The sequence below is a fragment of the Rhynchophorus ferrugineus genome, unplaced genomic scaffold, assembly GCF_030347505.1.
Source record: "Rhynchophorus ferrugineus isolate W39M unplaced genomic scaffold, kcgeb_rfMv2 rfM7, whole genome shotgun sequence".
Classification (NCBI taxonomy): domain Eukaryota; kingdom Metazoa; phylum Arthropoda; class Insecta; order Coleoptera; family Curculionidae; genus Rhynchophorus; species Rhynchophorus ferrugineus.
The window spans coordinates 32,032,519-32,056,066 of record NW_027472586.1 but is presented as its reverse complement, the minus strand read 5'-3'; the positions used below and the strand labels follow the sequence as shown (position 1 = coordinate 32,056,066).

At 32.7% G+C, this 23,548-nt stretch overlaps 1 protein-coding gene across 3 annotated transcripts in view; it reads right to left on the bottom strand.

The window, feature by feature from the left end:
* EcR (Ecdysone receptor) overlaps positions 1-23,548 on the bottom strand; it is a 604,745-nt gene that overhangs the window by 379,707 nt on the left and 201,490 nt on the right. For all 3 annotated transcript variants that reach the window (XR_013006503.1, XM_076409505.1, XM_076409506.1), the window contains one exon: positions 8,892-8,939. The gene's annotated coding sequence lies outside the window, so the exon portion shown is untranslated. The remainder of the gene's footprint in view (positions 1-8,891; positions 8,940-23,548) is intronic.

Genomic DNA, 23,548 nt, shown 5'->3' with positions numbered 1-23,548 from the left:
TAATAAAGTATTACACCACCATATGATTTTGAAAGTGCTGTACCTCTTCGCAGAATAGATTCGTAAACTGCTCGAATAGTTTCCAATGGAATGTTGGCCAGAGAAAATGTTTGATGATGTTATGATGCTCTTCAAACGAAGACTGAGTTTGGCAGCAATATGATAGTCATAGTAAAATTTTCAGTATTGACGATATCGAGATATTCATTCATAGTAATCCGGCCAGTGATGTGAATGAGTGGAAACCATGATATTTCCGCCAAAATCATGTCACGAAACCTTCTCCATGCTTGACCATTCTTCCGATCACCAATGTTGTCCGCATGCACAAAGATGTACCATACTGCATTGTGTTCATATCATTTTGTATATCCCCTGTAACTACATGCATGTTATAAAATCCCTTCTATAAGTCCAGTAAGGTACAGGAAATATAAAATTCCACAAAAAAAATGTACCAAATAAAAATAATATTTCCACATTGTCGAAAACGCCAACATCTAAACTAAACTAAGTACCTAACTATAATAATAACATAACCAACTCTATTAGGTGTGGATAAATTTCGACCAGTGGGCGATCACTAGTTATTTATTAATAAAGTATTACACCACCATATGATTTTGAAAGTGCTGTACCTCTTCGCAGAATAGATTCGTAAACTGCTCGAATAGTTTCCAATGGAATGTTGGCCAGAGAAAATGTTTGATGATGTTATGATGCTCTTCAAACGAAGACTGAGTTTGGCAGCAATATGATAGTCATAGTAAAATTTTCAGTATTGACGATATCGAGATATTCATTCATAGTAATCCGGCCAGTGATGTGAATGAGTGGAAACCATGATATTTCCGCCAAAATCATGTCACGAAACCTTCTCCATGCTTGACCATTCTTCCGATCACCAATGTTGTCCGCATGCACAAAGATGTACCATACTGCATTGTGTTCATATCATTTTGTATATCCCCTGTAACTACGTGCATGTTATAAAATCCCTTCTATAAACCCAGTAAGGTACAGGAAATATAAAATTCTACAAAAAAATGTACCAAATAAAAATAATATTTCCACATTGTCGAAAACGCCACCAACATCTAAACATATATCTTCAAGTTATTTCGAAAGGGAAAATCCAAAAACAAACGATAAAATATTATTGTTTGGGCAATCTGTCTCGAAATGAAATGTTTCTTGTCAAAATGGATTAATGACACCATTATAATTACAAATTTTCCAACGAATCAGACTCGTCTTGATGTTTTCGTGTTCCACTGGGGCAATCGAATTTATGGCACAAAATAATGTGTTATTCAAATTGTACATATATTTCAAACGCTTCTGTTTTATTATAAGAATTAATATCAAATGTACAAAACAACATCTTTAGCAAAGTTATCTGAAGCTTGTTTAACGTTTTTTTCTTAGGTATATAATATTATACAGTATTATACAGCAAATTTCTTTCATATATAAAGGAATTTATACTGTTAATTGTATTCTATAATCTTGCTTCATCATTGAGGTATAATGCAGATGTGGTCGTAAAAGACACTTGTATGGTTGGATGTATGTAGAGGAACGCTTTCCTAGAGGAGAACGTTACAAGTAAAAGGGTGTTCTTATTCACGCGGCCAACTTAACGTCGAGCCATGTCATGGAACAATATTGCAACTTTTTCTATTCAAGATCTCTCTTTTCGTAGCTCACTATAGATACCAAAAAATAGCAGTTTTATTTTCAAATTCGCTTCAGTAAGATCAAAATCACAACTTCTACCAATAATTACACGTTTTATAAAATGGGCTACATTATTACTGAAATTTGTACAAAATGTAATGTCGAATGTGTTATTTAGCAGTGGTTTCAGTATAATAAACTATAAAATACTAGGAAACAAACAAAATTTAAATAATAACATTTCAATATAGTTTGGTTATGTATGAAGTTTTTATTATTTAAATACCCATATTTTGTTGAGAAGTAAACTCATTGAGGTATAATAAAGATGCGGTCGTAAAAGACACTTGTATGGTTGGATGTAAGTGGAGGAACGCTTTCCTAGAGGAGAACGTTACAAGTAAAAGGGTCTTCTTATTCACGCGGCCAACTTAACGTCGCGCGATGTCATGGAGCAATATTGCAACTTTTTCTATTCAAGATCTTTCTTTTCGTAGCTCACTATAGATATCAAAAAAATAGCAGTTTTATTTTCACACTGGCTTCAGTAAGATCAAAATCACAACTTCTACCAATAATTACACGTTTTATAAAATGGGCTACATTATTACTGAAATTTGTACAAAATGCAATGTCGAATGTGTTATTTAGCAGTGGTTTCAGTATAATGAACTATAAAATACCAGGAAACAAACAAAATTTAAATAATAACATTTCAATATAGTTTGGTTATGTATGACGTTTTTATTATTTAAATACCCATATTTTGTTGAGAAGTAAACTCATTGAGGTATAATACAGATGCGGTCGTAAAAGACACTTGTATGGTTGGATGTATGTGGAGGAACGCTTTCCTAGAGGAAGGCGTTACAAGTAAAAGGGTCTTCTTATTCACGCGGCCAACTTAACGTCGAGCGATGTCATGGAGCAATATTGCAACTTTTTCTATTCAAGATCTTTCTTTTCGTAGCTCACTATAGATACCAAAAATTAGCAGTTTTATTTTCACATTCGCTTCAGTAAGATCAAAATCACAACTTCTACCAATAATTACACGTTTTATAAAATGGACTATATTATTACTGAAATTTGTACAAAATGTAATGTCGAATGTGTTATTTAGCAGTGGTTTCAGTATAATGAACTATAAAATACCAGGAAACAAACAAAATTTAAATAATAACATTTCAATATAGTTTGGTTATGTATGACGTTTTTATTATTTAAATACCCATACTTTGTTGAGAAGTAAACTCATTGAGGTATAATACAGATGCGGTCGTAAAAGACACTTGTATGGTTGGATGTAAGTGGAGGAACGCTTTCCTAGAGGAGAACGTTACAAGTAAAAGGGTCTTCTTATTCACGCGGCCAACTTAATGTCGCGCGATGTCATGGAGCAATATTGCAACTTTTTCTATTCAAGATCTTTCTTTTCGTAGCTCACTATAGATATCAAAAAAATAGCAGTTTTATTTTCACACTGGCTTCAGTAAGATCAAAATCACAACTTCTACCAATAATTACACGTTTTATAAAATGGGCTACATTATTACTGAAATTTGTACAAAATGCAATGTCGAATGTGTTATTTAGCAGTGGTTTCAGTATAACGAACTATAAAATACCAGGAAACAAACAAAATTTAAATAATAACATTTCAATATAGTTTGGTTATGTATGACGTTTTTATTATTTAAATACCCATATTTTGTTGAGAAGTAAACTCATTGAGGTATAATACAGATGCGGTCGTAAAAGACACTTGTATGGTTGGATGTATGTGGAGGAACGCTTTCCTAGAGGAAGGCGTTACAAGTAAAAGGGTCTTCTTATTCACGCGGCCAACTTAACGTCGAGCGATGTCATGGAGCAATATTGCAACTTTTTCTATTCAAGATCTTTCTTTTCGTAGCTCACTATAGATACCAAAAATTAGCAGTTTTATTTTCACATTCGCTTCAGTAAGATCAAAATCACAACTTCTACCAATAATTACACGTTTTATAAAATGGACTATATTATTACTGAAATTTGTACAAAATGTAATGTCGAATGTGTTATTTAGCAGTGGTTTCAGTATAATGAACTATAAAATACCAGGAAACAAACAAAATTTAAATAATAACATTTCAATATAGTTTGGTTATGTATGACGTTTTTATTATTTAAATACCCATACTTTGTTGAGAAGTAAACTCATTGAGGTATAATACAGATGCGGTCGTAAAAGACACTTGTATGGTTGGATGTAAGTGGAGGAACGCTTTCCTAGAGGAGAACGTTACAAGTAAAAGGGTCTTCTTATTCACGCGGCCAACTTAACGTCGCGCGATGTCATGGAGCAATATTGCAAGTTTTTCTATTCAAGATCTTTCTTTTCGTAGCTCACTATAGATATCAAAAAAATAGCAGTTTTATTTTCACATTCGCTTCAGTAAGATCAAAATCACAACTTCTACCAATAATTACACGTTTTATAAAATGGACTATATTATTACTGAAATTTGTACAAAATGTAATGTCGAATGTGTTATTTAGCAGTGGTTTCAGTATAATGAACTATAAAATACCAGGAAACAAACAAAATTTAAATAATAACATTTCAATATAGTTTGGTTATGTATGACGTTTTTATTATTTAAATACCCATATTTTGTTGAGAAGTAAACTTAATTAACAATATTGATTCTTAGGAGAATGAAAGAAGTCTTGAAAATAAGTTTGGAAAGGAAATTTGAAAGCTGAAGAGTTGGAATTGTTGGAAACTCCAAATAAAATCAAACTTCTATCAATGGATATTTTATTGTTTCTTAAATTTACAAATATACCTTATATTTCATCACTACTGCGTTTAACTGACGTAGTGAAAATATTAATAAAAATATACAAAATAAAACTGAAACTTCCTTTAGTATAAATTTAGAAATTTAAAAAAATTAATTACCTAATTATGTTGGTTAATATTTTAATATATACGTTAAAGTCAAGTATCAATTTCAAAATTTTTTTATTCATATATTCTGTTTTAATGTACAGACATGTATTACTTTCCGTTAATTTTTGGTTTTTATGGTCCAAATATTGGACCATAAATAACCCAAACCAAGGTAAAGATAAAATATAACTATTTGTTGTGCTTTTGGTGTGTAAGAATGGTGCGCAAGTTAAAAGATTAATAAATATTTTATATTATTTAATTATTACATTGTTACTAGTCGTTTCCGAATAACCTACAATTTGTCTTTATGATAACTTAAATCTAGGTATATAACTAGGAGGACCCATAGGCCCTAATTTAGTCTCTGGTGAAATAATGTTTATATATGTCACTGCTGTATTTTTATTATATGCACCTCACTACACAACACTACATAAGATCAGATGGTTTAATTCTTTTGAGTCTGTGTCCTATTCTGATGGAATTAAAAAGCTATACTACTTCAATATTCTCATGACAATGGAGTCTTTCCTCAAGCTCCCTTACAAGTCTCTTGATTTCTTGACTGATTGTGGGAATCTGAAGATCTCGATGTAGGTAGTCAATTCTGTAGTATTTGAGTGGGCCCACAATATTTCTCAGGACTTTGCTCTGAAAAATTTGTATTTTGTTTATGTTACTCTTTGCAGAACATCCCCATAATTGAACTCCGTATGTCCATATAGGTTTCAATATTTGCTTATATAATAGCAATTTATTATGTACTGTTAATTGTGATTTTCTTTCAATTAGCCAGTACATTTTCCTATATTTCAATTTCAGTTCTTTTGTTTTCTTCTTTATATGTTCCTTCCAGTGAAGATTTGAAGATTCATTCCGAAATATTTACCGTTATTGCTATATGAATAATAAATATAAGATAATCCTCGAATACCCAAGCATCGTGTGAGTTACACTATTATACTTTACTTTGGGATAATGTTAATTTTAGATATTCTTTATTCATCACTGGATCGAAATCACTCAAAGCGTGTCCGCATATACACGTTTTGTTTAAAAGCGAACGTGTAATTGAAAGATGGCGAGACGAATTCGTCATCGTCCGGTCTTACACGACGTGTTCAAACTGCAGAAATAGAGCAAAAAAGATACGCCAGCCAATTAGGCGTCGCTCGATGAACCAGTTTCATCTGATGCGTTAAATATCGAAAAAGGAAACGTTTCGCATCAGGCGTCTTTTGACGCTGATGCATTTTCTTAATGGGATCTCAAATAACTGAAAAGAAAATATAAATTGGCTTATCCAGTTTACTGAAAATATTTTTAACAAAAGAATTGAACCGACTTCAAAAAATAAATAAGGAACTTACTAAAAAGTAAAAAATAATAAAACCTAAATTTTTAATACAGAAAAAATGTTATAAATAAATTATGTACATAATAATACAATACAGCACGTTTTACAAGAGGAGGACTTTCTTAGGGGAATTTTCTTTTCGATTTCCACAAAACACCTTTTTCAGATTCATAATGTATATGTTACGAACTGGACAAGTGGACAGAAGAGAAAAAGTAATCTTACTGAAGAAACGATAGCATTCGAAATATTTCTGGTGGCATAGTATAACATTGTATTAGAGACAGTATTGAAGATTATTATTTATCGCTTTTCTTAATAACTTAGTAACAATAAATTAACTCAGGTTTCATTAAATTAACAAATAAAGCATGTACTATATTAGCTACCAATACATGGTGCATAAATAAAATTAAAAAAATAAAACTGAAATTATGTGAAAAAAGAATCATGTTAAAAACTGCAAATAAAAGATATTAATAGTACTTTTTTATATATTTTAAAGTCTCCTTTTTACGAACTAATTTATCTGGAATGGACCTATTATTTAACGTGGGCTCCGAACCACGGTCCTCGGCATTAAGCCTACCGACTGGCGACTGACCTACTTAGAAATCATCCCAGAAGACATCCGGTCTTACCCAGCTTGGTTACTGGCGAGACTCTCATTTTCCCTGTCGGATTTTGCATTCTTGCCTAGGACAATCACCAATAGTAAACAATCACAAACGTAAATTTACGACCATGCCCCAGCAGGAATCGAACCCGCGACTATCGCAACAGTAGGTGGACGTCCTGTCGCCTTTACCACTACGCTAACCAAGCCGGCTAATGGCCGTACTTTTTCAACTATTCTTAATTTTATAGAGTCTTTTAATAGTCTGATATGTTTTACTACTACTTAAGAAATATAACACTCTTTTACAAAATAAACATTATTAACTTTGTTGATTGATTACGATTAGCAGCAACTGGTCTGAACATTCGGCAAGGAATGCAATATTTCTTGACTAATGCTTTTAAATGACATTGAATGCTCTTAAATACTACAATTTCTTTTTCAATATTCAAAATAAATTACATTCTGAACTACCTAGTACTAACTGAAAAATGACCAATCCTATTTATGACATCACATATGTTGGATCAACATTTAAAGAAATGAAATGTAAGAAAATATAGTTTGTTTCAAAGAGATAAATCTCATAATACTAAACACTCATAATAGTAGTTGTAGTAGTAGTAAAACAATGCACCAGTTAACAAAATATAGCTTAAAGAAGTTAATTATGAACAATCATCTTTCCTAATATTGAACATTAAAATTGATTATAAATTAAGTTAAGATTATAAATTCATCCAAGCCCAGATGAGATTTGAGCCTATAAACTACGACTATGACGTACCTGGACTAAACTTACTACTTCGAACCTAATAAGACTATCACAATAACAGGAAGAACTAGGGATGCCGAAAAAAATATCGATACATCCTTATGTTTTTTGGTCGATATTTTATAAAATTATCGATTATTTAATAAACTTTTAAAACTCACTTTTGCTATTTAATTTCAAAAAAATATCTTATTTTTTATATCTAAAAAGACCATCCTCCCGCCTTGACCATGATGACCATGAATCTGTGCAAGATTTGATATATTGTATAAAATTTGTTGGACTGAATCAATATTTAAATCCCTAACTTAAATACTATATTCACAGTTTCTTTGTTTTTACTAGTAATACGTCAATTGAAAAGTCCCCGGCCTGACATATTTATGGCGCTACTACAATTAAATCCATATGTTTTTTAGTTAGCGATAACCCTCAAAAGATGCGTGTATAAATTTGACAGCTATTGGATCATTAGTTCGTGAATTATAGCATTTTGGGTGAAACAACGTTTGTTATTGTGAAAAAGAATGAATAAAAAAGAATTTCGCGTGTTGATAAAATATTGCTTTTTGAAGGGAAAAAATACAATTGAAGCAAAAACGAATTTCCCGACACTGACCCACGAAAATCAACCTTCAAGGATTGGTATGCTAAGTTTAGACGTGGTAAAATGAGCACCGAAGACGGTGAATGCAGTGGACCGCCAAAAGATGTTGTTACCAACGAAAACATAAAAACTCTCACAAAATGATTTTAAATTACCGTAAATTGAAACTGAATGAAATAGCAGACACTCTAAAGATATCGACTGAACGTGTGCATCATATCGTTCACGAACATTTGAGTATGAGAAAGCTCTGTGCAAAGTGGGTGCCGCGTGAGCTCACTTTTGACCAAAACAACGAAGAGTTGATGATTCGGAGTAGTGTTTGAAGATGATCATACGTAATGAACCCGAGTTTTTGCATCGATATGTGACAATAGATGGCTCCATCATTTCAGTCCGAAGTCCAATCGACAGTCATCCGAGTGGACTGCACACGATGAACCCGCTCCAAAGCGTGGGAAAACGCAACAGTCGGCTGGCAAGGTTATGGCGTCAGTATTTTGGGATGCGCCTGGAATAATTTTCGTTGACTACCTTGAATAAGAAGGGACCTTCAACAGCGACTATTACATAGCATTATTGGACAGTTTGAAGGACAAAATCCGAAAAATGGCCGCATTGAAAAAGAAAATGCTGCAAAAATCCATGAATTGGGTTTCGAATTGCTTCCTCATCCACCGTATTCTCCAGATTTGCCCCCAGCGACTATTGCACTGTTGCGACTATACAAAAATGGTATCGAAAAGTTGGAGGGTCGCTATAATCAGTGTATCACCCTTGAGGGGAATTATGTTGAATAAAAAAAACTAATTTTGCCAAAAAATGTGTTTTACTATGGTAGAGCGGGGACTTTTCAATTGACCTGTTATAGTGCTTGTGTACATTAATAGATAAATAAGTAACATAACTTACCTCTTAATATCCTAAAACTTTCTGAGATAGTGCAGGACTAATCTCGACCTGTAACAAAGAATACACTTTTTGTCAACTTTATTAACGCAATATCGTTATAAACTATTACTTATTACAACGATCGATCCTATAATTAATTAAAAGAACTGAATACACGATATAAAAGCAGCCATATATATTTCCATTATGACACAGTGTAACTAAAATACTATGGTCAAACCTTTTGTGAAACGATATAATTATCTGAAGAACAATATTTATGCATTAGCTGGGTTATCCTGAACGATAACAAGCAAGTAACACCTACGTTTACTTTGGATTATTAATTGTTTTTGCTATTCTGAATCAATCATATCAAGCCGAATCATACCCAAAAGCATATAACGTAGTAAACTCTTACTAAAAGTGATAACATTAATATGTTAGTTTGATAAAATATCCAAATAGCGTTACAGAGCTGGGGATATGATATTTGCTTTTAGACCTGTATGGTGAACGAGATAGGTTTGGTCTGTTTTTTAATAAATGAAAACCTTCAGTGTCGATTTGTATCGTCGTTCAAAAAGTCGCCTCTTTTTTCTTTTAAATAAAATAGTTTTTCTAGTAAATTGATAGTTTTTGTGTTCTAAACCCTTCCCCAAAATAAATTTATTATATATGTCCTATTTTTGTACTAAACTGACTTTAGCTAGATACCCACATCACTGCATAATATATGTACTAATATACTAATTTAGATCAACTATGCAACATTTATTATAAAATTTATGTATATTGAGTTTTGTTTTATAATAACAAAACAATTAAAACGGACAAATTTATTAACAATTTGATTTTTAATTAAAAATCAAATAAAAATATAAAAGAACAGTACATTATATATACAAAACATTATTATTATATCTATTGATTTATTGTAAATTATTCGTTTACTGTAAATGAACCTATCAAAAATATCTTCCGAAGAAACCGCACAATTAACCAGGTCAATAATTATTTAGAACCTGAGATAAAAAAAAGAATTATATCATGGGTACATGTTCATATCCACTGGAAGAACAAATAGGTCCAGTATGACTGAATTTCAGAACCTTTATTTTTGTTCTTCTGTAGTTCGCGTAAAGGAAACCTACAATAATCAAATATAAAGCTTAACAAGAAAGGAACTGAAATAAGAGGCAGATACAAGGAATAGGGAGAGGTTCGAATGCTGCTGGTTCGTGGATGTACTTTATGTTTTCTATTGCAATTGTAAATATTTTTATAGTCAACAGTGGAAAATCCGACAAGGAATAACCATCCCAGTCACGCCACTAACCAGGCTGGGTAAGACCGGATGTCTTTAAGTGTTTAAATTCCAATCTGTGATAATATAATCATAGAAAATCGTAGATATGAGACTCTCAAGATGCTCTGGATCTGTTTGGTGAGTGCGTTAGGTCAGTTGGCATTTAAGGATTCACTGATACTATAACATGTGATCGCAATGTTACAAAATCACTTTGTCGCATTTCTGCTTGTATAATTCTTTATTTCTGCAGGATGACAGTGAATAAGATGTAATATATGATTGGCCAGTTGACCGCAAGCGCACTTAAAATAAAAGCACTAAAAACAAAAAAAAATTAAGAGACCAATGAATAAATAAAGGAACTCAAGAAGAAAAAATAATCAAACAAATAACTAAAAACCTAAATTAATTTCACATCTTCATGTTGTTTAGTAATAGAGAGTTGAATGCATGTTGATAATGATAATGCATAAACGTTAAGGTTTAATCTTGTTTATACAGTGTTAACATTGAGAGAAAGTTTGATATTATTCTGTCGTCGAACGTAAAACAACTGTCAACCTGTTAAATCAATAGCTTCTCCACTCCTAAAAAAACTGACGAAATTAAGTTTATAGTTAAGTTAGATTCAAAGCTAGAATTAATTATTTAAGTTCAACATAATTACATATATATTTTAATGGTATTTTAAACTGTGAGTGATAATTTAAATTATTAAGTTAAATAATAATGTGATTGAGAATTGCTCTAATGATGTTTTTATAAAAGGGAAATAAAAAATAGATATTTAATGAAAATTTAATGAAATTTAATGAAAAATTGTGATTTTATCAATATCGGATAGCATATTGGAAGAAGAAGGCTTAATTGACGGTATGATGTAGCTTTGAAAGATATAATAAGAGCCCAGAAGGATTCCTGAACTAAGCAGTGCAATTATATAAATATTTTCAAGGTGTCATTCAAAATTTTAACATGAGAATGTATGTGATCTTCAGAAGATGTTTATGTAGCATATAATGTATCGTCATGTTTTAATGTATCTGTAAAATATTACATGTTATAAGCTCGATGAATAAATTCGCTATAAGTTCAACTTGAAAAATGAACATGAAATGATATATATATATATATATATATATATATATATATATATATATATATATATATATATATATATATATATATATATATCCGTCTCGCTTATACTACCGTGCGAAAATATAAACACATATAAAATTAACTGCTCCAAGCAATTATCTCCGTCCTTTCCTCCCTCATATTTTATACAGGAAATAATTCGTACATCTTCGTCCAACAACACGGATTGAAAAAACAGCCGAACCGTGCATTTGACTGAAAATAGTCGACTGTTTTGCGACTATCGACTGTTTTCAGTTAGTAGTTCCCAACGCTAGTTAAAAGCATGTATATCAACCCTTTTCTTAAGTTAACTAGAACATTTAGTTAGTTAATTACTTCTAAAACGTATTATCTAAAGTAAGAAACGTAAAATATTTGGCAGTTATAATCAAAAGAAATGTTATCACTAAAGTAACACATAATAAACTAACAAGTTTTAAATATATCCTGTATTATAAACGTTATAAAAAATATACACATAGTTAGTCTTTCTTCCGAACTGGTTGTAAATAAACAAATAAAAAAAAGGAAGCAGCTACGGCCAAACGAAAGCGAACGAGGAAAAAAAAACGACCGCGTTTTTATCGGTCATATTTCAAAATAAACCAAAATCTATACGTACGACGGTGGAAGGAGGCTGGAGAGCGCGGCGGACCCACTTAAAGCCGGGAGAACTTAAACAGACGTCCCAGACATATAAATATCGAATGCGGAGACTTAATATACGAGATACCTACATACATAAAAGCCGTATAGACGGCTTTTCACAGGCACTGCCGACTTAAATCAAGATGGCCTTGGCGTCATACCAGCCACGAGATGCAGATACATGAATCCGGTCGAAGATGTGTTTACCGTGGGCCGTCAGTCAATTGGTCCGTTTCAATATACATATCGGAACAGTTTAGAGGAATCTTTCTAGTTATTTTTGGTAAAATTCAACTAATTTTTTTTATAGTATCGATGTTATTTAAACCATTATTATAGAAAATGTTTCGTATTTTTTTTATTTCACGATTGATGTCTCAAAAGTTCACTTTTTGCAACATTCCAGGATCATCTTATTTCAAATTCAAAAAGCCAGAGCTCTTTTAGCCCTCAATGCTGGCTTTTTAACCCTTTTCAGCATCGGTGATGACACTAACTCAATTTAACATGTTCCTTTTTCAATTTGAACTTATGGCGAATTTATTCATCGAGCTTATAACATGTAATATTTTACAGATACATTAAAACGTGACGATACATTATATGCTACATAAACATCTTCTGAAGATCACATACATTCTCATGTTAAAATTTTGAATGACACTTTGGCACACTTGGGATTACCTTGAAAATATTTATATAATTGCACTACTTAGTTCAGGAATCCTTCTGGGCTCTTATTATATCTTTCAAAGTTACATCATACCGTTAATTAAGCCTTCTTCTTCTAATATGCTATTCGATATTGATAAAATCACAATTTTTAATAACATTTTCATTAAATATCTATTTTTTATTTCCCTTTTATAAAAACATCATTAGAGCAATTCTCAATCACATTTTTATTTAACTTAATAATTTAAATTATCACTCACAGTTTAAAATACCATTAAAATATATATGTAATTATGTTGAACTTAAATAATTAATTCTAGCTTTGAATCTAACTTAACTATAAACTTAATTTCGCCAGTTTTTTAGGAGTGGAGAAGTTATTGATTTAACAGGTTGACAGTTGTTTTACGTTTGACGACTGAATAATATCAAACTTTCTCTCAATGTTAACACTGTATAAACAAGATTAAACCTTAACGTTTATCCTTTATCATTATCAACATGCATTCAGCTCTCTAATACTAAACAACATGAAGGTGTGAAATTATATTTAGAACTAAAGTTGTTTTTGATACAAACAAAATAACTCAGGTACACGGTCTATGCCATAGTCCATATCACTTGAACAGCTTGAAGATGATATCAGCAATGTTGTGGACAAACATCTAAACTAAGAAGTCATCATAGACTGACATCATTGCCTGATAATAATAAGTCTCATTAAATATATAGTATTAAAAGATTTAAAAAATTATTTTTGTTGTGCATCGAACTCATATCAAAAATCGTAGAGTAGGGCATCACCATCACCATTTGTCAGAAGATTCAGGTTTTCAATTGGATTGCATTACAATTTTCTTTAAATAAACGTAAAATTCTGCAAACTTTAATGAAAAATTGAAAAAACGAATATAGATTGGAAAAAAACTGAATGTATTTCAGGAGTTATATTAAAATAAAGAGTTTTAAGTAATAAAATGGTAAGAATAATTCGAAAAATATACAGAATAGATACCAATGCCATCATTACTAAGAGCATGAAATCAAAAACCTTCAAAATTCAAGAAAGATTTAAACAAAGCGGAAGTTTTAGCCTAAACCTTTTTAAAATAATAATTAATAAAATAATAAGGAAATATCAAATAGACAAAACAGAACTAATTATAGTACAAAAATATATAAAAAATATAAATGTAGATGCATAGAAATGTAGTGCTTTTGCAGACAATGTAATAATAACAACTGATAGGCAAGAACACCAGAACAATGAACAGATGCAGTATAATGAAGATAAGTGAATATGGAATGATAGTGAATAAAAACCAAACAAAAGTTAAAGTAATGGAAAAAAGTGACAATTATCCAAATTGTGGGTGTAAAAGTAGGATGGACCAGGCATGGAAATAAACGCAAGAATAGAGAAACCACGGACTTGTACTTCGCCATAAGTCGCGAAACATCAAATGCCTTAGAGGCATCAAAGGTGTAACAAAGATAGACAGGATGAAGTAAAGTAATAAAGAAATACCTCAATATCTCATCAGTGGAAGAGTACATAGAAAAGAGACAACTCGGTTGGTGGGTCACTTACAGCACATAGAGGACACAAAACAAGAAAAGAGTATATGGGAAGCAAGAACAGTAAGGAGAAAAATCAGAGGGCGACCTAAGACAACCTAGGATGAATATATTAGAGAAATATTTCAGAAGAAGATATATATATATATATATATATATATATATATATATATATATATAATCTAAAGAGAAATTTAAATATAAATTGACAAAAAAGAATAAATTTAAATAAAGCCAAAAATTAATTATATCGTATTCATAATCTGCGCAATTGACTGACTCCTTCCTAGCCGTCAGTAGGCTTCACTCAAATAAATACATCCAAATAGTATTCGCGCAGATGTTCCTTCACTATTTTTATGGTGCACGAGCATTCCAGGCATGTTAAAGCCTAAACGCATTCGTATATTCTCACTCGAAGTTTAGAGCCAGGGCAGCGTGATACGATTTAATGAAGAACCGTGGATTTGTGAGCGTTTTAGAGCGAAATCTTGATGTTTATTTCAGTTCGAACAATCCACATACGACTTGATTTTTTTCTGTCGTCTGCTTTCGCCATAAATTAAACGACCATTTATTTTTCTGTACAAAACGGGATGCCTTAGCAATTGTCTAGATAAACTGTAGCGACAGGTATAAACTGTTGAGGTATGTCGAATTTTACATAGTGGAATAACGGTCTACAAAATACCCAGAAATATAATCACAGATGTTGAACACGGGCGGGGTGATAGCAGCGCCAACTAGAACCCGATAACGAATAGCTGGGATGTGATTGAAGGTTATTTCCAATCATTGAGTACTCGACTATCGTTTGGTTTAGACGTGTCACCATCGACTGCCCAAGCCTCGTCAACAGGTAACATCGCGGCCACCCGTTTTACATATTTTGTATTTTCCACACTTTTATATTACTTCAATAAATAACGGTCACATAATGTAAACACCACTGTTTCATTTCGCTTTACCTCCATTCACCAAGCCATCTAATTTACCCCAAAAAACAATCATTTGTTTTTTACTAATTTTCCATTCTTATTAATTTTCAGCCTCAATTGGATGGATCATGGAATAAGCTCACAAGATAAATATGACTTTTTAAGTATATTTCAGCAACTCATTCAATTGAACTCTACAATATTAGATAGAATTGGGTACGGAGAAGTTTTAGGAAAGTTTGAATATGAAGAAACGAATGACAATGATTTATATCTATTACCATTTTTCCCATAAAAAAATTATGTGGTGAACAATACCGTATATAAAATCATTGCAAATGTCTATTGACGATCTATGGATTTTAGATGGGAAGAGCGGGACAAATAGCCCAAAGTGTTACCCATGACCAGCTAGAATTTATATACAGTTGGTTTCACGGAATATATTTAGTTACCATAGTTGAGTATGTTAGTTTATGCAGCAGGGAACCGTGTATTACAGAAGTATGTAAAACATATGAGCAATGAGCAGTTATGCAGATATCCCAGCTATAATGAAGGAAATAAGACAAACACCGTGGCTGTTAACAAGACGCAATATCTTAGCTGATTTCAAGAGTTCACAGAAATACTCGGTCCCTTGAAATAGTTGTTGCAGTTTCGCTAGAGAACTATAAGTACTTTCTTGACATGTGTATACAGATAACTCGACAAAATTCCTAACATATTTCTTATTTTCATAATTACTTGTCTTGAAATTTATTAATAGTTGGGATAAACTAATTCAATGTGATTTAGTTCAACTAAAAGCCATCAAACAACTTGGTTCAACATTAAATATTTGATTTTTTTAAAAGTAAATACATCTTCCATTAGTACTCCCATTACCGCAAAAGCAAGACAAGTACAAGATTAGTACATCTGCAAGTATTCCCAAATTAAAATAAAATAAACTACTTAAGCTTAAGACTAACTTTTAGACACCATAAAAGTTCATGTAGTTTGGTTTGTCTCTATCTTCTGATTTCCAGCGTGTTGTCCAGTATCTGTATTGCTTCCATGTTGCTGTGATTTAAACCTTATTTCACTTTACTTATATTTACTTTATTTATTTTTATTTTTATTTTACTTTAATTGTCAATTAATTGGAGAATCTTGCTTTTGACAGCTTTGGATTACTAGTGGGTATGATGTTTTAGTGTAACACCATATTAGTATCCCATATGTCCAAACCGGTGTACTGATTGACTGATAAACCATTCTCCTTGATGAAACTTAAAAGGTCAACTTGAAAGTATCTTCCTACTAAGTAGTACAGTTAGTATTGTTCAATTTGGAGTCTGATCTGCCCTAACATAATGTCTCCAATTTAACCTAAGAGCATCTGTCAAGTGACATAATTAGTTTTTCTCATTTCACCGAAGCTTAAAATTATTATGGACAGATTTAGAGCTAACAAGTCAATTCAAAAGTCCCCGGCCTACCATAGTAAAACACATTTTTTTGGCAAAATTAGTTTTTTTAATTCAACATAATTCCTTTCAAGGATGATACACTGATTATTGTGACCTTCCAATTCTTCGATACCATTTTTCTACCACGATTTGTCCTTTGCCTTTGATTTTTCTTGCGATTTGTTTGATTTGTCTTTTCAAAATAGGCCTTAGTTTCGGTGACAATTCTTTTGAGATCTGACAACAGGAAATAGTCGCTGGTGCCAGATCTGGAGAATACGGTACACGAGGAAGTAATTCGAAGCCCGATTCATGGATTTTTGCCAACGTTTTCACTCGCTTGTGACAAGGATGACTGTCGATTGGACTTCGGAGTGAAATGGTGGAGCCATGTTTCATCCATTGTCACATATCGACGCAAAAACTTAGGTTTATTACGCTTGATCATCTTCAAACACTGTTCTGAATTATCAATTCGTCGTTGATTTTCATCAAAAGTGAGATCGCACGGCACCCACTTTGCACAAAGCTTTCCCATACCCAAATATTTGTGATTGATATGATGTACACGTTAAGTTGATAACTTTAAAGTGTCTGCTATTTCAATCAACTTCAATTTACGGTCATTCAAAATCATTTTGTGTACCGTCTTCGGTGCTCATTTCACCACGTCTAAACTTAGCATACCAATCCTTGATGGTTGATTTTCTTGGGACAGTGTCCGGAAACTCTGCATCAAACCAAGTTTTTGCTTCAACTGTTTTTTCCCCTTCAACAAACAATATTTTTTCAACACGCTAAATTCCTTTTTATCCATTTTTTTCACAATAACAAAAGTTGCCTCACTCAAAATGTCATAATTCACAAACTAATCTTTTAAGGTTTAAGGTTTAGGGCAAACTGAAAAACATATGGATTTAATTTTAGCAGCGCCATCTATGTGTCAGACCGGGGACTTTTCAATTGACCTGTTATTTAATTAACCTGTTATCTCTAGTCTATTTGTAGATCTTGTTGACTGCCATTTATACTTTTATACAGACTAGGTAAAGATATATCTTTTGGATATTTGTATTTATATTTTATTATCTTCCATAATAATTGTGTCGTCCGCAAATGTCCCAGGTACTATTTCTTTGTTGTCGATATTGAACTGATTCTTTCGAACAACTGTTGTTGATTTCTTCCTCTATTTATTATGATTTAATGAAATATCGTCAAAACTCTCAAGGACTATGCGTGAACAGACAATAAAACAAATTAACACCCGCATAATGTCACTTTTCGTCTCTAGTTATGGCTAGATTGAAACATTGAAAATTAAAATAAGCACAAAAAAATTGACTCGTAATTTATAAACAAAAATATAGGGGTCCAATATAAATATAATTTTAAATTATAATTGAGTTGTAGTAAAAATATAAAGTTGGGAAAAAGGAATTTCGTTTTTTTAGTATTAAATAAATCCATAATATAGGGCGCTGAAAGGTGCTTATTCATAGAACATTCTCTATGTAAAGGTAGCATCACTCATCTATTCAGTTAAAAGCGATTTTCCTTTTTTCTACTCCGAAAAACTGTATGATGTTCAATGGTAATAGGTTCATAAATGAACCGCAGTGTTACAATTGATTGGTTCATCTTCGACCTGGCCATTTCCATGTTAAACTGAACCTCATCCTGATGAACTAAATATCATCCATAAAATAGTTTTGAATAATTTAACATAAGACTCGACTACCCAAGGATTAACAGTGAATTTTTAAAAGACCAGAGATCAAACAGCAATTAAAACGATGGATTTCTCCGAGCGAACGTGCACCAAAGAAGTCAAAGTTGTGTCTGTCGGTAGGCTACAGTTTTTTGGAATATATGTTGTGTTATACATGTCTTATCTTGAAGAGATAAAACGATCCCCGGCGATTAACAGGTCAATTGAAAAGTCTCCCGCCTGACACATAGATGGCGCTACCATAATTAAATCCATATGTTTTAATTAGCCCTAACCCTCAAAAGATGCGTATATAAATTTGACAGCTGTCGGACCATTAGTTTGTGAATTATGGCATTTTGAATGAAGCAACTTTTGTTATTGTGAAACAAATGGATAAAAAGGAATTTCGCGTGTTGATAAAATATTGTTTTTTGAAGAGAAAAAATACAGTTAAAGCAAAAACTTGGCTTGATGCCGAGTTTCCGTGCACTGCCCCAGGAAAATCAACCATCAAGAATTGGTATTCTAAGTTTAGACGTGGTGAAATGAGCACCGAAGACAGTGAACACCCAAAAGAGGTTGTTACCGACAAAAACATTTAAAAAATTCACAAAACGATTTTGAATGACCGTAAATTGAAATGAAAATAGCAGCAATCTAAAAAACTCTAATATCAACCCAACCTGTACATGATATCATTCAGGAATATTTGGGTATGAGAAAGTTCTGTGCAAAGTGGGTGTCAAAAAAAACGACGAGTTGATAATTCGGAGCAATGTTTGAAGATGATCAAGCGTAATAAACCCAAGATTTTGGGGCGACATGTGACAATGGATGAAACATAGCCCCATCATTTCACTCTGAAGTCCAATCGACAGTCATCCGAGTGGACTGCACACGATAAACCCGCTCCAAAGCGTGAGAGAACGCAACAGTCGGCTGGCAATAATTTTCATTGACTACCTTGAAAAAGGAAAGACCATCGACAGCGACTATTACATAGCGTTATTGGACCGTTTGAAGGACGAAATCGCCGGAAAAACGACCGCATTTGAAGAAAAAGAGAGTACTGCTTCACCAAGACACTGCACCGTGTCACAAGTCAATGAAAACTATTGATGAATTGGGCGTCGAATTGCTTCCTAATCCACAGTATCCTCCAGACCTGGCCCCAACGACTATTTCCTATCTCAGATCTCAAAAGAATGCTCGCTGGGAAGAAATTTTCGTCGAATAAAGAGGTGATCGCCGAAACTGAGGCCTATTTTTAAGCAAAGGATAAATCGTACTACAAAACTGGTATCGAAAAGTTGGAGGATCGGTATAATCAGTGTATCACCCTTAAAGTGAATTATGATGAATAAAAAAACTAATTTTGCCAAAAAATAAGTTTTACTATGGTAGGCCGGGGACTTTTCAATTGACCTGTTATGATTCAGAACATTCGGACAGCTTTGATATTGATTTGAAGAAAAACGACTGAATTTGGCGGCAAAGAAGAAACAGTTGCCCCACCAAGATAATTCACATGTACACACGTGTGTAGTCACCATGACAGACATCTATAAATTGGGACACAAACTGCTACCTCGTCAGTATATAATGCAGATTTGTTCCCCTGTGACTATTTCCTGTTTCCAAACCTGAAGATATGTATCGTTGCTATGAGATTTGGATCAAATGAAGAGGACACAGCTGAAACAAAGGCCTATCTTGAGTGCCTTGAGAAAACCTATTATTTGGAAAAAATCTTTGAGTTAAAATAAATAAATAAAATATTGAACGTTGAAACAGTTACTTATTCGACGAGTTCGACTACCTATATCTCGGAAACTCTAGGAGATAAATTGAAATGTTTGCCAGATTCGTAAATAACTGGTCTTATATGCTATAGGAGACCTATTCTTACTAGTCCTCTATTTAGTTTCGCCGATTTCCTATTTGGGCTGTGGAAGAAATCTGAGGGTAGATATAGAATGGAATTCGACTGCCTACATCTCGGAAACTATTAGAGTAATACGACTATTCGATATGTTCTCGTATGTTAAAAACATAAGGCAAATAAATATTGAGTATTATAAAATATATAGCAGCAAGGAGATGTCTATCTTATACGATACTTTCACGTGAGTCAGACAGTCACAAAAAAAACCAAATTAGTTAATTATAAAAATACCGGCATTGTGTTCACCTGCATCTCACTTTTTTCCACTACGCCAATAAAACAATGGAGACGGAATAACGGTGGCCATTACGCAAAACAAAATCATCGTTGTTTCGCATTTACATCACGTTTCCTACACAAGCGAGTCGCTATGTGAAGCGCGAACAGCAATAAATACCAGTTTGCTTCTATATCATGCGATGCAACAACGGCAAATAATGTTGCAGCCTGCTACGAGACTATCGCCAACATAAATATTCAGCAGGACAAATTTGTAAACAAAAAACAATAGATTTAGCTGGAAAATTATCATCGATCGTTTTCCTCGTACAAATTTACAGTTACAATGCCACTGGCATTTTACGGAGTGGTAAAATGGTTAATATTCGACAATCCTCGACAAATATATGGGTTACATATTTTTTGAAAAAAATATCGATATTTTTTGACCGATATCTTTTTCGACATTTTTTCAAAAAAAAAATTAAATATGTTTCTTAAATACCATAAAAAACTATTTAAATATTCTTAACCAATTATTTAAATTGATACTAGTATCCTTAATGGTAGTGTATTTTGTTACTTAATTTTAAATATGTAGTGTATTTTGGTAGTTATTTGTGAGGGTTTATTATATTATTATTTTAAAATATCTATATATTTTGCTAAAAATTATCTATATTTTTTTCGCCGATAAATCGATATTTTTTAAACAATAATTTAAACTAGTTAGTGATATAATGAATATCAATGTTTAAGCATTTCCGAATATAACTATATATGCCTATACATTAATTTTAAAGGATTAAAAAGTAAAGTAAGGTTCTATTGATTTTAATCACGTCAACGTCTTGGATTTGTTAGTGACTGTGCCTACAGCTTAACGTGGGCTCCGAACCACGGTCCTCGACTGGCGAGTGAGCAACTTTAGAAATCATCCCAGAAGACATTCGGTCTTACCCAGCCTGGTTACTGGCGTGACTGGGATTATTTTTGATTGTTGGATTTTACACTCTTGTCCAGAATAAACACAAACATAAATTTTACGACCATGCCCTATGTAACCAACTTCATGTTGAAGCCTCACCTACAGGCCCCATTTTTCAGTATGTTTCATTTAGTCAGAGCGTGAATAAAAATTTTTTTCTGTGCGTTAAAAATGTCCGGGACTTTATACCGAGTAAATCGCATTTGAGGAAAGTTTTACTATTTTACTTCAATCTGCAGAAAAAAGGCAGCTGAAGGTCATCTAATGCTGTGTGAAACTTATGTCAAGGATTCTACATCGATTTCAACATGTGAATACTGATTTCGACGGTTTAAAAATGGTGATATTGACAGTGAAAAGGAAGAGCGTTCTGGACAGTCAAAAAAAACTGAAGACGAGAATATTTAGGTATTACTAGATGTAATCAACTATAAACTACTAAAACCAAAAAAAGCTGTCCCATTATTGCCTTCACTATCATCTTCAAATAAGTTTTATTTTCATTTTCATTAACATAAATATACGTTTCTTCTATAGCAATCAACAAATTAGTGTTACTAAATCATAATATGTTACTAAAAATGCATGCCTTACACACGTATTAAATAAGTACATTATTTCAGCAAATTAACCTGAAGAAATACCACCATTACTCTCGTAAATAACAGCGCATGGCACTTCTGCCTAAAATGACAGCCAACAATGCTAGAATTTGGAACATGTGCAAAAAATAAATCGGCGAAGCGTCCTATGCAGTTTCGTGTATGTTCAACTAAGACTCATTAACATTTACAAAAGTCCAATGGACAACTCGAAGCCGACCGCTAGTTGTTAACTTCAGATGAAGATAATGATAGTACTTCAAATAATGCGTTTATATATCCACGAATGTTTTTTTTTAGATCTGAAAACATCCTTTTTCTTGTTCGAACGATAGGAAAAAGAACGATAGACATTATTTTTAATAACAAGTAACATATCGGCATTTCAAATTAACTATTTATTCTAGAATAGAAACGCTAGATATACTGATGAATTATCTTTCTTACAAACAGGTTAATTGAAAAGTCCCTGGCCTACCATAGAAAAACCTATTTTTTTTTTGGTAAAATTAGTTTTTTTTTTATTCAACGTAATTCCCTTCAATGGTGATACACTGATTATCCCTCCAACTTTTCGATGCCATTTTTGTAGTACGTAGTACAAATGCGACCATTTTTCGGCAATTTCGTCCTTCAAACGGTCCAATAACGCTATGTAATAGTCGCTGTTGATGGACCTTAATTTTTCAAGGTAGTCAATGAAAATTATTCCATGCGCATCCCAAAATACAGGCGCCATAAACTTGCCAGCCGATGTTGCGTTTTCCCACGCTTTGGAGCGGGTTTATCGTGTGCAATCTACTCGGATGACTGTCGATTGGACTTCCGAAGGAAATGATGGAGCCATGTTTCATCCATTGTCATATATCGACGCAAAAACTCGGATTTATTACGCTTGATTATCTTCAAACACTGCTCCCAATCATCAACTCGTCGTTGTTTTTGGTCAAAAGTGAGCTCGCGCGGCACCCACTTTGCATAGAGCTTTCTCATACCCAAATATTCGTGAATGATACGATGTACACGTTCAGTTGATATATTTAGAGTGTCTGCTATTGCATTGAATTTCAATTTACGGTCATTCAAAATCATTGTGTGGATTTTTTAAATGTTTTCGTCGGTATCAACCCCTTTGGACGTCCACTGCGTCCACCGTCTTCGTCTGGTTGATTTTCCGGGGGCAGTGTCCGGAAACTCGGCAAGTTTTTGCATCAACTGTATCTTTTCCCTTCAAAAAGCAATATTTTATCAACAGGCGAAATTCCTTTTTATCCATTTTTTTCACAATAACAAAAGTTGCTTCACTCAAAATGTTACAATTCACAAACTAATGATCCGAGAGCTGTCAAATTTTTACACGCATCTTTTGAGAGTTAAGGCTAACTAAAAAACATATCGATTTAATTCTAGTAGCGCCATCTATGTGTCAGGACGGGGACTTCTCAATTGACATGTTATACTT